Raw genomic sequence first — 13,880 nt, forward strand, 5'->3', positions numbered from 1 at the left:
TACATTATGTAATATGAAGCAATATATGTTTTAATAGACTTAATGTCACTATTTCTGTGACTGGGATACATTTAAAAGCAGCAAATTCCAAGGTACTGTAGTGAGCACAAAATACTGTCAAAAAGAAAAAAAAATACTACTAAAGGAAGCATTGGGAGGTCAGTAGGGGTCATTTACTCCCTACAAGTGCAATGTGCAGTGAAATTTCAGACGCTATGGGGCTGATTTACTAAAGTGCGATAATGCTTATTGCATGCTTTTTTGTCAAAGTAATTTTAAATGCATTAAAACGCATATCGCATACGTTAAATCACGCGCTACTGCAATGCGTTACTTTCAACGCATTTGCTCGTAGAAATAATCCTAACACATGATTCACAAACACATATGAAGCGTTAAACGCGCTAAATATCGCATTAGTTTGTGCGAATATTAACACCTGCTTGGGGTAGGCGGTACTTAAAGAAAATTGTGGTTTGTGAGCTTTTGGCAACACAACATGGACTTTGCAGTGGGATTTTTTCAAGTATGTGTTGGCCCTATAGTCATGCATCCTCCAGTTTTCAGGGAAATGGTAATTATCAGAACAGTATTTTTCAGAAAGTAATGTTTACGTGAGTAAAATCACACACTAATATAGCACGCAGTGAAATATATTGCGCGCGACAGGAAATAACGCACGCAACGGAAAATTACGCAAGAAAAACGCTCATTGCAAGTTAAATAATGCAAACAGCATCACATCTAAATTTTGACGTGTGTCCTTTAAGTGAATCATGCGTTACATCGCAAAAATTAAGAAGCGATAAAATTTTTAAGGCATGAGAGAAATAGCGCTCGTTTTTAAGCAGTTTAGTGAATCTACCCCTATGTTTTTTACCCGCAATGCAATTCCTGTGTGATTGTGGGGACAAGGGGGAGATGCCTTAATCATGCCCAACTGAGCTTGCACTTCAATTCGGAAGAAAATTTTAATTGTCAGGATGTTGCCATTTTCAGAACTCAGTCAAAATCAGATTATTTTGGTGAAATGTGCTATGTGAATTTGTGCAGGTTAAATGGGAACCCTGGAGCTACCTTTGAGAGTAGCTCTGGGGTTCCCCTGCGTCGCTAGGTGTGCTTGCACCAAATTCATAACAGGAGCTTGAAAAACGATATTGGCACAAAGTGCAACTTTACAAAAGTCCAAGGAACATATTAGGATGCAAGTAAATTTAATGAATGGCAAAAATCTGCACATAAACTACTGCAAAAGTTGCACAACTGCACCTGTGTTTTTCTTTTTATTTATCCCTAATATGTCTAGCCATGACTGCTATAGACTGTTAATACCAGGCTTTTCGCCAGCAATCATAGGGTTAACTGAATCTAGAAAGTACATAGACATTTAGCTTTACAGTAACTCAATTTCAAGGGAATAAACCCTTACAAAGATGTCTATAATAGGGTCTTCACTTTGTGCCACTTGGGAAGGGGGTGGGACAAATGACATCAATGGTAGTTGGATGATGTCAGGGGGAGGGGTGGGTTCATGACATCAGGGACAAGGTTATGACCTGGTAATCAATGATTGGCTGATTGCTGCACTCTTAACTTTAAAGCCCTGTTTGGATCTTCTTAATTTGGAAATATGGAGAGGCAGTTTTCAACCTGATAGCCCATCTAAAAACAGGGCCATCTGGATAAAAATCAGACAGGTGGCAACCCTAGCTCATTTTCCAGAATGTTGTGGCAGGAAGGCCCACCATTGGGATGTAAATAAAGTTCTGTAGTACTATCTCAGTCCTATTTGGGCCCTGAGAGAAGCAATCCTTACTTGTCTTGGCCCAGTAGCACAAATTATCATCATAATAGTAATTGTGCCTGGAAATCCCTTTCATTTAATGACCCCTTTATTATTCCTATTACTTCTTTAAGATTTGTAGGGGGATGTCACAAACAGTAATGTAGGGGCCCTGTGACTGCTCAGGAAATCTCAATCTAGGAGACCTCTACTCTCCATTCTTTTAAGCTCAGAAACCTTTTGCTGCAAAGCCAATAGAGAACCTGAGCACAGCAGAGAGAAATCCAGAAGTGAAATACAGATAAGGGTTTAGATGAAATCAGGGTCAGGATATGGCACAGGTCAAAACCAGAAACAATAACACAGGAAAAGGATTAGCCATAGTACTGTATATACAGTGCATAGTCAGCTTGGACAAGGAAAACTAAGACAAAATTTAAGTACAAATGGGATGCCCAAAGGAGCAGGGGCTCCTCTGTTTTCCAACACTTATACAAACAAAGAAATGAACATTAGGTAATTTTAGCCACAAACAAAACTTAATATAGGTCATGGAAGGCAGGGTGCAAAGTGCACATAGGCCTACAGCCTCCCCCATAAATACAGTCATGCCTGCATCTGACTGTTTTTTTTCATGTCAGAAAGTTGGAGTTAAGCAATTTTGCTATTATAAATCCAGCTTTCATCAAATTTTATTTAGGTTTGGATTTGTAGTGAAATTTTGCATTTTGCCACCTGTGAATATATTCGCCGTTTTGTGAACTTTTTAGCAATGCAAAACAGGACACATTAACTTATCACTACCAAAAAAAACCATAGCTATTCCAAATTCCCTAAAGTGGCATTCTGGAATAACAATTTTAAACAATGTTAAAAATTGCTTAAGCTCTTTGCATGGATACAATAAACACAAATTGCCACAAAAATACAGGTATGTTGTCATTCTTGTGCTTATATGTTGACATTAACATATAGGAAATTGGCATAAAACATATTGTATGCTGTATTAATTGCTGTTTTAGATTGGGAATTTATTGTGAAAGTGATTGATGTGAGTGATCCATGATCTAAGTAAAGAGTGTCTTATTAGCATGATAATAGTAATAATACCATATATAGGAACACAAAAATCTAGTAAACAAAAAGTGTTAATCACATTTGTATATTATAAATGAACATTTACCAACTAAATGGAATGGGATATGAGAGAAGTTAATTAATGGCACCTCTGGTGCTTATAGAGTTTAACCAATATTCTTTTGGCTCTTAAAATGTAAAGAAAACCATTCCAGAATAAATAACTTATCCATACACCGATACTGTAGTCTTATTCATTGTCATGGGAGCATTATTTTTATTTCTGTACTGACTCCAGGGTATCATGTAACACACTGATTGAGTAGAAAGGAACCAGAGGAGAACAGCATGGATCAATGAACAGAGAACGGTTAATAACCTTTTAATTGGTCTCATGGGGTGTGACCTACAATGGCGTACTTGTCACATACTAGTAGCAAATGCACAACATTTACAATATATCCAGCAGGCACTGTGGCACCAAAAACATAGGCATTGAAGAACCCATGATGTCAGTTCTGAAGGATCTCATTGTCTTAATAATGAGACTCCTCATTAATCGTGTCTATTTTTAATTTAAATACTGAAACACTGAAAACATGATGTTTTAAAGCTAACAATGTAATGTCTCTATCACATTTACCTTTTCTACTTATGAAAGTCAACATATCTGAATCCTGCTTTTGGTAATAAGGGTTCTAACTGTTTAGAATGGCAAATGAGGTTTGGAGGAATAGTTCTGCTAAATCAATGTTGCTCACTTACACAAAGACAGATCCAGGCTATGAGGCAAGATTTACTTCTCCTTGATGTGGTCTTAATCTTATCATATGGTCCTATGATCATTATCAGTGTAATGGAACTTAAAAAAAAACTTGCTTGTTTAATATGTAGGTAATTTTCTGTAAAAGAAAAAGCAGGTAATAGATTCAGGAAGAGAAGCAGGACACTAAGAAAAGGCAAATGATTGTGGAATATTCCATGATTATATTAAGGATTGATTGTTTATGTAACCTTGATTTACACTCTTACACTCTTACAGTGTAATAAGTTTGCCCAGGCAAAGTAACCCATATCACCTAATAAGATGTGTAGTTTCAATTATGTGACCAAATGTCTACCTGCTGATTAGTTATTGTCAATGGGAAGGTGAAATTTCATTCCAGTAAAGCTGGTTTAAGCTCTGCAATAGCATATACACTGCCCTACATTGTTAGGGAAGCATCTTTCTACTATGCTACAACTATTGTTCATAGAAAAAAGACACCCATGTTACCAATTTCTTCCAAAAATGGGGACTAGTGGGAGGACTGGAGAGGGCTACTCTCCAAATTCAAGTTGTTGTAGAAGACAAAAGTTTCATACATTTTTTTTGCATTTTTTTTTTCGCCCAGTGCTCTTACATTACCTGAACCCTCATGTTCCTCTAAGAGGGACAGCCATATTTGTCCAGAAGTAGTCTGTTACATTCATAATTTGAAGAGTAGTTTTTCAGTGTCAGTATCACTTTAAATATTGCATAGCATTATCTGTTAAAAGTGAGCCCTTGCTGTCTGCTTGCACTTTTGTGTATATCTTTGTAGAAATGCACAGAGATTACCCTGTATCGTAACTGCTTTACGATTTAATTAATATCAGGTTCAATATTGATACGACTGATATCAGTCTGACAGATGTAATAGATGTTTAGTGACTGAAACCTATTAAACAGTGCAGACCTTCCTCAACACAAGGTTTATCAACATTGCTCACCTAATTTTTGTCCTGTGAGCAATGATTGCTCTTCCCTCTGCAAGAAGTTTGGTATTTAAGTCTGTGTCTAATTTAAGCCCTTAAAATTCTGTAATGAATAATCCATAAAGTAATTATCTCGTTAAGAAGCTATGGAACAGTTTGCTTTTAAATATTTGATGAAGGTCGTGAAAATATCATTCAATTTTTACTGTCAACTCAGGTTAAAGCAACCACTACTAACGGCCTTCCTGTTATCTTGTAGTAATATAGCTAGGTGTTTTACATTATTGGCTAAAGTATAGCTTCCATACAAAGACTCTTCAGTAGCATTCTGTTTTCTTGAATATACACAGCTCACCTATTTCCAACTTAGCTTTGTATGCTGGCAGGTAAACTTTAATAATGTTGCTTTCAACGACATGGGTGCATTGTTATTATAGATTCACCAATGATGTGCTTTTTGTAAGTTTAAAGATGATAAGTAGATTAGAACCTACAGTATGTGGATGAAGCCATTACCATGGGATGGATGAATTTGACAAGCTGCTTACTTACTTACTCTTTGTAAAGATAATTGTTCGTGGCTGGAAAAGGTTTCACTAAAAATTAAATATCAACTGAAAAAACCTAAATAATTTTAAGATTAAATATGTGTATATTTTTTGTACAGGCCTTGGATCTGTTATGCAGAAACCCGTTATCCAGCCTTTTTCTCTGTAATATAAAAACAGTGCCTTGAACTTGATTCCAGATAAAATAAAAGTAATCCTTATTGGGGGCAAAACAATCCTACCCACACCCACAGCTGTATTGATTCGTAGTCAAGGACCAATTTCAAACTTAACCTTTAGTTAACCATTAAAATATATAAATAAAAACTAAAAGAAAGGGGCACTTATTTTAACCTAGCTGGGTAGGCAGGTGTTGAAGCGCTGTGGGTGTTGATGGTGTTGGAGAGGGGAAGAGCTTAGTATGGCAGCTTCGTATATTTAGTATGGCAGCTTCGAGGGAGGAGAGCACACAGAGCAGGATGGCAGGATGGCACAAAGCAGGATGGCTGAGGTAATCAGTTCCCCACTTTTAGAGGACCTGGCTGGATGAGAAGCCCAGGTGGGCTGAGAATATATAGCCAGGAAGAATGTAGTGCCCTCAGTAGTTTCATTCCATCAGTTTAGAGTGTGCATTCTGCCCATTACAGATTCTTTAGCCTCCCCAAACTTGCCTTAAAAAAAATAAAAGGTAAAACAATGAAAATTATGAGGCAAACGTTTCTCACCCCCATCCAGAAGCCTGCTACTCTGAAGAATCTTTACCTAGAACTTCTGACAAGCAGCAGTTGAGAACACTGCTCTGATTGGTAGGAGATTCAGTGCTTTGCTCACAGTAGCTGCTTATTAGAAGTTTTAAGCATCGGGCACAGCCTTCCAGATGGGAGTGAGTAAAATTATTTTAGGCTCCATCCACCTTTCCCTAATCACCTTTCCCTAATCTGCAGCTGCCAACATTATATATTTATGATGAGTTCACAGGGGGTCACGCTGAGTGTCCTTTATTAATTATTTGATTATTGAAACTTAGCAGTAGCTGCTGCATTTCCCACCCTAGGCTTATACTTGAGTCAATATGTTTTTCCATTTTACTTAGGTAAAATTAGGTACCTCGGCTTAAATTCGGATCTGCTTATACTTGAGTATATACGGTATATATATATATATTTTTTTTTTTTTTTTTTTAAATAAATAAAGAGCCCCTTTAGCATAAAGCGGAATTCAAGTAATGTCCTGTAGTCCACATTGTCAATACATGATTACAGACATTTTGCATGTTTTGTGGACAATAGACTAACAAAGCAGATCTGACCTTAATGTACAATATACACCTTTGTTCAACAGAAATCACATTTACCTCATTTAGAAATAAAATCATAGATATAACTTACTTACAACATTAGAAAAAGAGTGTTTTTAGCACAAGCTTTGTTTACTTTGTTTACTGAGCCCATAATGAAAAAGAGGTAGGTAAGCTGTATGTTTTAAATGGACTAGCACCTCAGTTTCTACCCTTTTCAGAAAACTGATAAACAATGAATTGCCTTTGTCTTATATAAGAGGACCTATTGATTCAACCAGCTAAAGAGACCACAGATCTGCATAGCGATTCCATAAGTTTTATACTCTTTGACTTCATTGCTTGTATAACCTTTTCTTTGTCTCTTCTACAAATCTTTCAGTTTCCTCATTTTCAGTCTTTTTTACACATACCTCTTTCAACACCATAGTAGTCATTTGCCCCGTTTCTCTTATACATGAATTTCTTAAGAGAAGACACTTCTCTCTTCTTTTTCTTTCTTTCTCCTAACATCTCACTCCTTATCCTTTCACATACATCTTCCCTTTGTTTTCCTACTCTCTGTATTTTCCATTAGACAACCTCTTTCTTTTATTTCAAGCTGTACAGCATCTTTCTTTTGTTCCTACTTACAATAAATCCTATTCCACTATCGACTGCACCTTATTCACAGCTGGCCTCTCCTTAACTTTTCTCTTCTATCTTTCTGAATCCAAAGGTTCTATAAAAAGTCGACCAGGATTCAGGATGAAAGCTAGGTAGACAAGGGCTCTGCAATATCAGATCAGCAATGACAAGTGAAGATGGATCAGCAATTTGTTATTTTTGTCTCTTGCAGGCTGAACAAAAAGCAGTTTTGTAATGCACAACCTTGCCCAGCAAAAAAAACCAAAACATTTCAGACATTTTGAAATATTGCATTAGAGTAGTTTACAAATCACTAATGACTAATGGAAACAATTGAAGAGTAACCTTTTCAGAAATTAACAACCCAGAACATAGTTTTTGCTAACAATTTTGTTGACTAACTGATGGGTAATTAAATGCTGAGTTTGTGGCAGTGACTTTTTGGTGTCCTTATTCATTAGGGCCAGAGATGTTCTAATAGGAGAGACATGTAATAACCCAGGTTAGGCATAATATAGGAAAAGTCAAGGGCATGTTAAATGGCATTCATGGGTTTATAAATAGGTTCATTAAAGTCTAGGATAGACTGCTGGAAAAGTTTCAAAGCTGGAAACTGATCAAAGTGTTTCTACTCTTCCAATATTTTAGTATTTTTTTTTTATCAAACTTTAACAGAAATAAAATGAGTCAATTGATAAAGGAATTTATCATGCAGAAATAGAAGTATTTGTAACATAAAAAGGAAAAATAAAGAACTGTTATTTTTACAGTTTGTTAAACTTCACTGATGAGCTTTTGCACTAGTTTTTCTTCCTCTACTTTTTAGACATTTGATCTCATTTATGCCCCTTAGTGCTCTTGAACGTGTGCCCCTCTAGCCTTTTGAGTTTGAAACCAATACTGATTTTCAAGTTTTGTAGCTAGGCTGACCAGCCATTTTTTATATTGGTGTAATAAACAGTTGAGTAAATTTGCATGCTTAATACCTTAAGTGGAGTGCCTGTAGATGTGGCAGGACTGTACCCAGTGGCCTTAAATAATCTCAGTATCAAATTCAAATCAGCAGACAGAATCAGGCCAAGCATCAGCTCAAAGGTCCAGCATAGCAAATGGTAATTAATGATGAGCGAATCTTTTCAGTTTTGCCGAAAAATTTGTGAAACAGCAAAACAATTGATAAGCAAAATGTGGAATTTTGTTGCAAATCCATGCCTGGCAAAAACATTCACACATCACTAATAGTAATAATGATCCAGGCCTTCAAAGTTGCCACAGAAGCATCTTGGATTTTGCTAGGAGTGTCAGTGCAAATGTTCCGTGTGCTCTGGGTAGCTGTTGAGAAACTAAGCTTAGGGGTTCTTGCAAATTATCAAGCAGAAAATAAAGTTGGCCTGTCATGTATGCTGATGCTGCAGGATTAATAATTAAATTCTGATGTTAATTGCACTGGTTTCAGAGCTGTTGTGTACCAATAATCTGTATTAATTACTAATTAGACTTATGTTGTGACATGTATATTCTATATATACAGAAACAATGCAGAAGAACAGAACTCATAAGATTTGCTAAATCAATATTCCAAAGGTTTATTTTGCTCAATGTTGGTCTCTCACAAAGACCTTTGTCAGGAGTCAAACAGTACTATTCTATATATACAGTATATTGTGAGTCGCTCATTAAGCTCAGTAACTGACGGGAGCATAATGTACAACATTCCTGCTCTAATTCTTTAGTTAAGCTTTAGTTCTTCTTTAAAGGAGAAGGAAAGCTTAAGTCACTTGGGGGTGCCAAAATGTTAGGCACCCCCAAGTGACTTTAATCGCTTACCTTGTAACCTGGGCTGGTGCCCCTGTTAGGAGAGAACAGCACCAGCCTGGGGTACCTGTAGCGAGCATTGCCTCTTCCGCGTTGGCGCACTGTGCATGCGCATTAGAGTGAAAAGCCAAACCTTAATGACAAAAATCGGCTTTTCACTCTAATGCACATGTGCTGGCCCAGGGATTTTGCTGCAGAAGAAACGCGGAAGAAGGAAGCGCTCGCTATATTTGGTAGACAAATGTAGGGTACAAACCCTAAAATAAAAGACTACACACACTTCTCAAAGAAATATGCTATTTATTCGAGGATTGATTAAATGTTTGTGTCTCAACTCTGGCTGCATTTATTTAGGCATGCAAAAATGGGTTATGGCTCTCTCTAAGGGCTCTGGCACACTGGGAGATTAGCCGCCCGTGACTAATCTCCCCGTGTGCCAGAGCCTTAAGGCTACTGCCCAGTTCTTGTTACTTTTAGGATCCCCCAAACTTCCAGACCAAAATTTATGTGGAGGCTAAATTATTTTTTATTACATAAAAAAAAAACAACTGAGAACAAATTAAGAAAGAAAAGAATACATAACAATGCTTCTGAAGACATTGCACATGCTACCCTTGGGAAACACTCAAGTAATTGTGCTGAGGAGTAATCTGAAAAAAAAAGAGAAAGTGGTTAATACATCGATTGCTGAAAGATCTAAACTAGAGCAGACTCCCAAAGCTACTCTGGCCCAAAATACTTTATTCACTTTGTAAAGTAAAAGGATGCTTAAAATGTTGTTAAAAAAAGCATACCTGTACATGTATTGCAAACAAAGACACTGAATTAGGAGACAAATGCAATAAACACTTCACTAATAAGCTTAAAAAACTGCACCCAGAGCCACGTTACCTCCAGAAAAGGTCATAACAACATAATCTATCTATAATTGCAATGGCGTTTCAGAAATGTCATCAGTCATCAGACAAGACCCCCAGGCAACTTGAGAGATACTATAGACAACTTCATAAAAAAGGCAGACTTGCACCCTCTCACTAAAACTCAAACTCAGGAGATAGATGCACCCTTCACTATAACCGAACTAGAAGAGGGTATAGATTCCCTTCCCCCAGGGAAAATCCCAGGCCCAGACAGCTACACAGCACTTAACTATGAAGGATTTAAAAATGAACTGGCTCCCATACTTCTATAATATTTCAACTCCATTACCAATACTAATGGGTTCCACCATCAAGTACAGGAAATCCATATAACAACCATACCAAGACAAGGATCCCCAACTGTGTACCAGCTACAGACACACATCCTTAATCAAAATTTAAACTATATGCAAAAATACTAGGCAATAGAATCAAACAATATTTACCCACAATGATCAACGCCAATTGTCCCTGAGAGAGAAGGAAAGGACAACACTGCTAAAGTAATTTCTCTCATACATTATGTACAAATTAAACAAATACCCTCATTAATACTTACAATGTATGCCGAAAGGGTATTTGACAGGGTTTCATGGGACTTCTTAGACAGGACACTATCCAGCTTTGGCCTAGGATATACATCCAGACACAGAATATTAGTACTTTATCAGAACCCCTCAGCTAGAATTAGAGTAAATGGAACTTTATCCCCAACAGTGAAAATATTTAATGGGACAATGTTGTCCTCATCCTCCCTAGCCTATTTATACTAGTTATAGAAACTTTATTGGCCCAAATTAGAAATAATCCAGACATTTCTGGCATCATAGTAAAATGCAAGGAATATAAAATCGCATTTGCAACAACCTACTCTTATTCATTACAAAATCAGTAACTTCCCTACCTAACCTAATTTCTGGGGATCTATCCAATATCAAGCATATCCGAGATACTAAACATCGGTGTCCCAGGGAAAACAAAAAGCTGAGTTTAAAAAATAGTACCATGACAACTATATTCCTTTTTCTTACAGCTCTGCAAAAATTACTAGAGAAATGGAGCAAACTACAACTCATGGTTTGATAGAAACCAGGTGATAAAGATGATGTTTAATCCCAAAAGTCTTTATTTTGTTTTTTTTACAAATATTAGAGAAGAATCCTTGGCTGAAATACAACCTAAGAAAACTTGACACCTGACCTGACACTTATCTCTATTATATTTCCATACACTTAGTTCTTTATCCTCTCCTGGAACTCTAGAAAAAAAAGAAAGATTGGTATGAAAACAATCTATGACCCCCATACCCTAGAAAATCTTTTATGGGCAGAAAAAGATAATGCTCTTCTTGGAGCTGAACTCCACCCCCTTATCCAAGCAACTTTAAGAGTCTAGAATAAAAATAAAGAATTCTACAAGCTGACCCAGCCCTATACATACTTCAAACTCTAATGAATAAGCCTGACTTTACCCCCAGCCTAGAACCAAGTTCCTTTACAAGATGGGAACAGCTAGGACATAGGAAAACTAGAAATTGTTATTTAATTAGAGACTAAAATAATATTCAGAAACATTGAGGCAAATATCCAAGAGATGGATGGGGCTACAACAAACTACATTATTATGTTGGGTTGAAAAACCCAACATACTGTTCTTCGACTTCAGCTTATTCTTCCGCTTTTTCTTCTTCTTGTTATTATTATTCTTAGCGCCCCCCATTTTCTAATCGCTACTCCTCCTACAGTTTTAGGGGTACAACACCCAAACTCTCCACACTTCTTCGCCCTATAGCGGAGCAGGTTGCTTGTGCTTTTCTAAGTGATCCCCCCGTCTTTTTGTGGCGCCGCTCTGAACACCCCAATTTTCCCATTGACTTTGACAGGGAAGATTTTCAAACTGCTGCCACTCTTACAGCTTTGAAGCTACACCCACCAAACTTAAATAACATAATAATGGGGTCACCCTGAATGAAACAGTGACATTTGTTGGCCAACAGCTGTCAATCAAATTTCACCCATTGACTTTTATGGGGAAATTGAAACTGCTGCCAATCTTACAGCTTACAGCTACACTCCACAAACTTGAATCACATAGTCATGGGGTCAGCCTGAATGAAAATATGATGATTGTTGGATGCCCAAAAGTGGACAGAGCTGTGAACAGCCAATCATATTTTACCTATTAACTTAGGCGGTAATTCAACCTGCTGCCATTCCCACAGTAATAACACCTGGGTCCCCAAACTTGGCAGAGTTAGGCACCAGGTAGCTGCAGTTCAAGGTTAGAAAAAGTGGGCGGAGCCACTAACAGCCAATCAGATTTTACCTATTGACCTTTAATGGGGAAATTCAACCTGCTGCCATTCTCACAGTATTAACACCAGGGTCCCCAAACTTTTCCCAGTTGATCACTAGGGGACTGCAGTTTTAGTTTTGAAGAAGTGGGCGGAGCCACCAACAGCCAATCAGGTTTCACCTATTGAATTTTATTGGTTTGATGCCAGGATTCCAAAACTTTACACAGTCAGTCACTGGGTGACTACGTACTCAAGGTTAGAAAAAGTGGGTGGGGCCACCAAAAGCCAATCACATTTCTTTCATTGTTTTCTGTGGGGACATTTTAACTGCTGTGATTCACACATGTTTAATGTCAGGGTCCCCAAACTTTGAAAATTGGGCAGGGCCAACAACAGTTAATCAGATTTCACCTATAGACTTCATATGTTTAAATTTAAAGGACCAGTAACACAAATATTTTACATTAAACACATTCCTTCAAAACATTTTTATTAGCAAATTTATCATACAGAAATATTCATATCTTAACTAGATTTTAAATAATAACCTTACCAAGTATTGATAAAGCTCAGGCAGCAGCTCCTCTCGTGATAAACTTCCGGTCAGCTCCCCCCTCCTGCCCCTCCCTCTCCCTGTACAATCTCTGCAGCGCTCCGCTCACACAGACATCTAAACAGAACAGGAGCTGAAACAGCGTTCACTGCTCAGTCCTCTCCCAGGACCAGCACGAAAAAAAGCTGTAAATCACCTTCAAAGCATTCTTATAAATCGCCAGAGAATGCAGGAGCCGAACTTCCGGGTTGTAACCGGAAGTAAATCAGTCGCCACATCGCCGTTTTTGCTTTGCCCTATGCATACAAGGTAGTGTCATTTATTCAATAACCACTTAGGATATGGCAACTTTTCTATGTTACATGTGTTAATTAAACTATTTTAAAGCTAAATTTGTATTTTGAAAATTTGGTGTTACTTTCCCTTTAAACTGTTGCCATTCTTTAAATATTAATATTAAGGTCCCCAAACTTTGCAGAGCTAGTCACCTGGTAACTGCGTTTCAGAGTTAGAAAAAGTGGGTTGAAAGACCAACAACCAATCAGATTTTAACTATTGATTTTCAATAGGGCAATTCAACCTGCTGTCATTCTCACAGTATTAACACCAAGGTCACTAGAGGAGCCAAGAACAGCCAATCAGACTTCACCTATTGGATTTTTCTGGTTTAAATTTAAAATGCTGCCTTTCTGGCACTATTTATGTCAGGGTTCCCAAACTTTGCACAGTCAGTGTCACTGGATAACTACATATTAAGGGTTAAAACAAGTGGGCGGAGCCACCAACAGCCAATGCATTTCCACCCATTAGATTACATTGGTTTATATTTAAACTGATGCCATTATTTAAGTATTAATTTCAAGGTTGTTAAACTTTCCAGAGTTAGTCACCGGGTATTTGCTGTTCAAAGTTAGAAAAAGAGGGTGGAGCCACCAACAATTACATTTCCCCTATTTACTTTTAATGGTGAAGTGTAAAATGCCGTCAGTCTCAAAATTTTTATGCCTGAGTCCCCAAACTTTGGAAAGTTGGTCACTGGGGGACTATTCAAAAATAGGAAAAGTGGGTTGGGACACTAACAGCCAATCAGATTTCATCCATTGAATTTTATTGTTTTAAATTCAAAATGCTGTCATTCTCACACTATATATGCCAGGGTGCCCACTGTTTGTCAGTGGGATTTGAATGGGAAGGCCATCTCCCATAGACTCCATTTTAATCAAATAA

Source organism: Xenopus tropicalis, chromosome 8 (assembly GCF_000004195.4).
Source record: "Xenopus tropicalis strain Nigerian chromosome 8, UCB_Xtro_10.0, whole genome shotgun sequence".
Taxonomy (NCBI): domain Eukaryota; kingdom Metazoa; phylum Chordata; class Amphibia; order Anura; family Pipidae; genus Xenopus; species Xenopus tropicalis.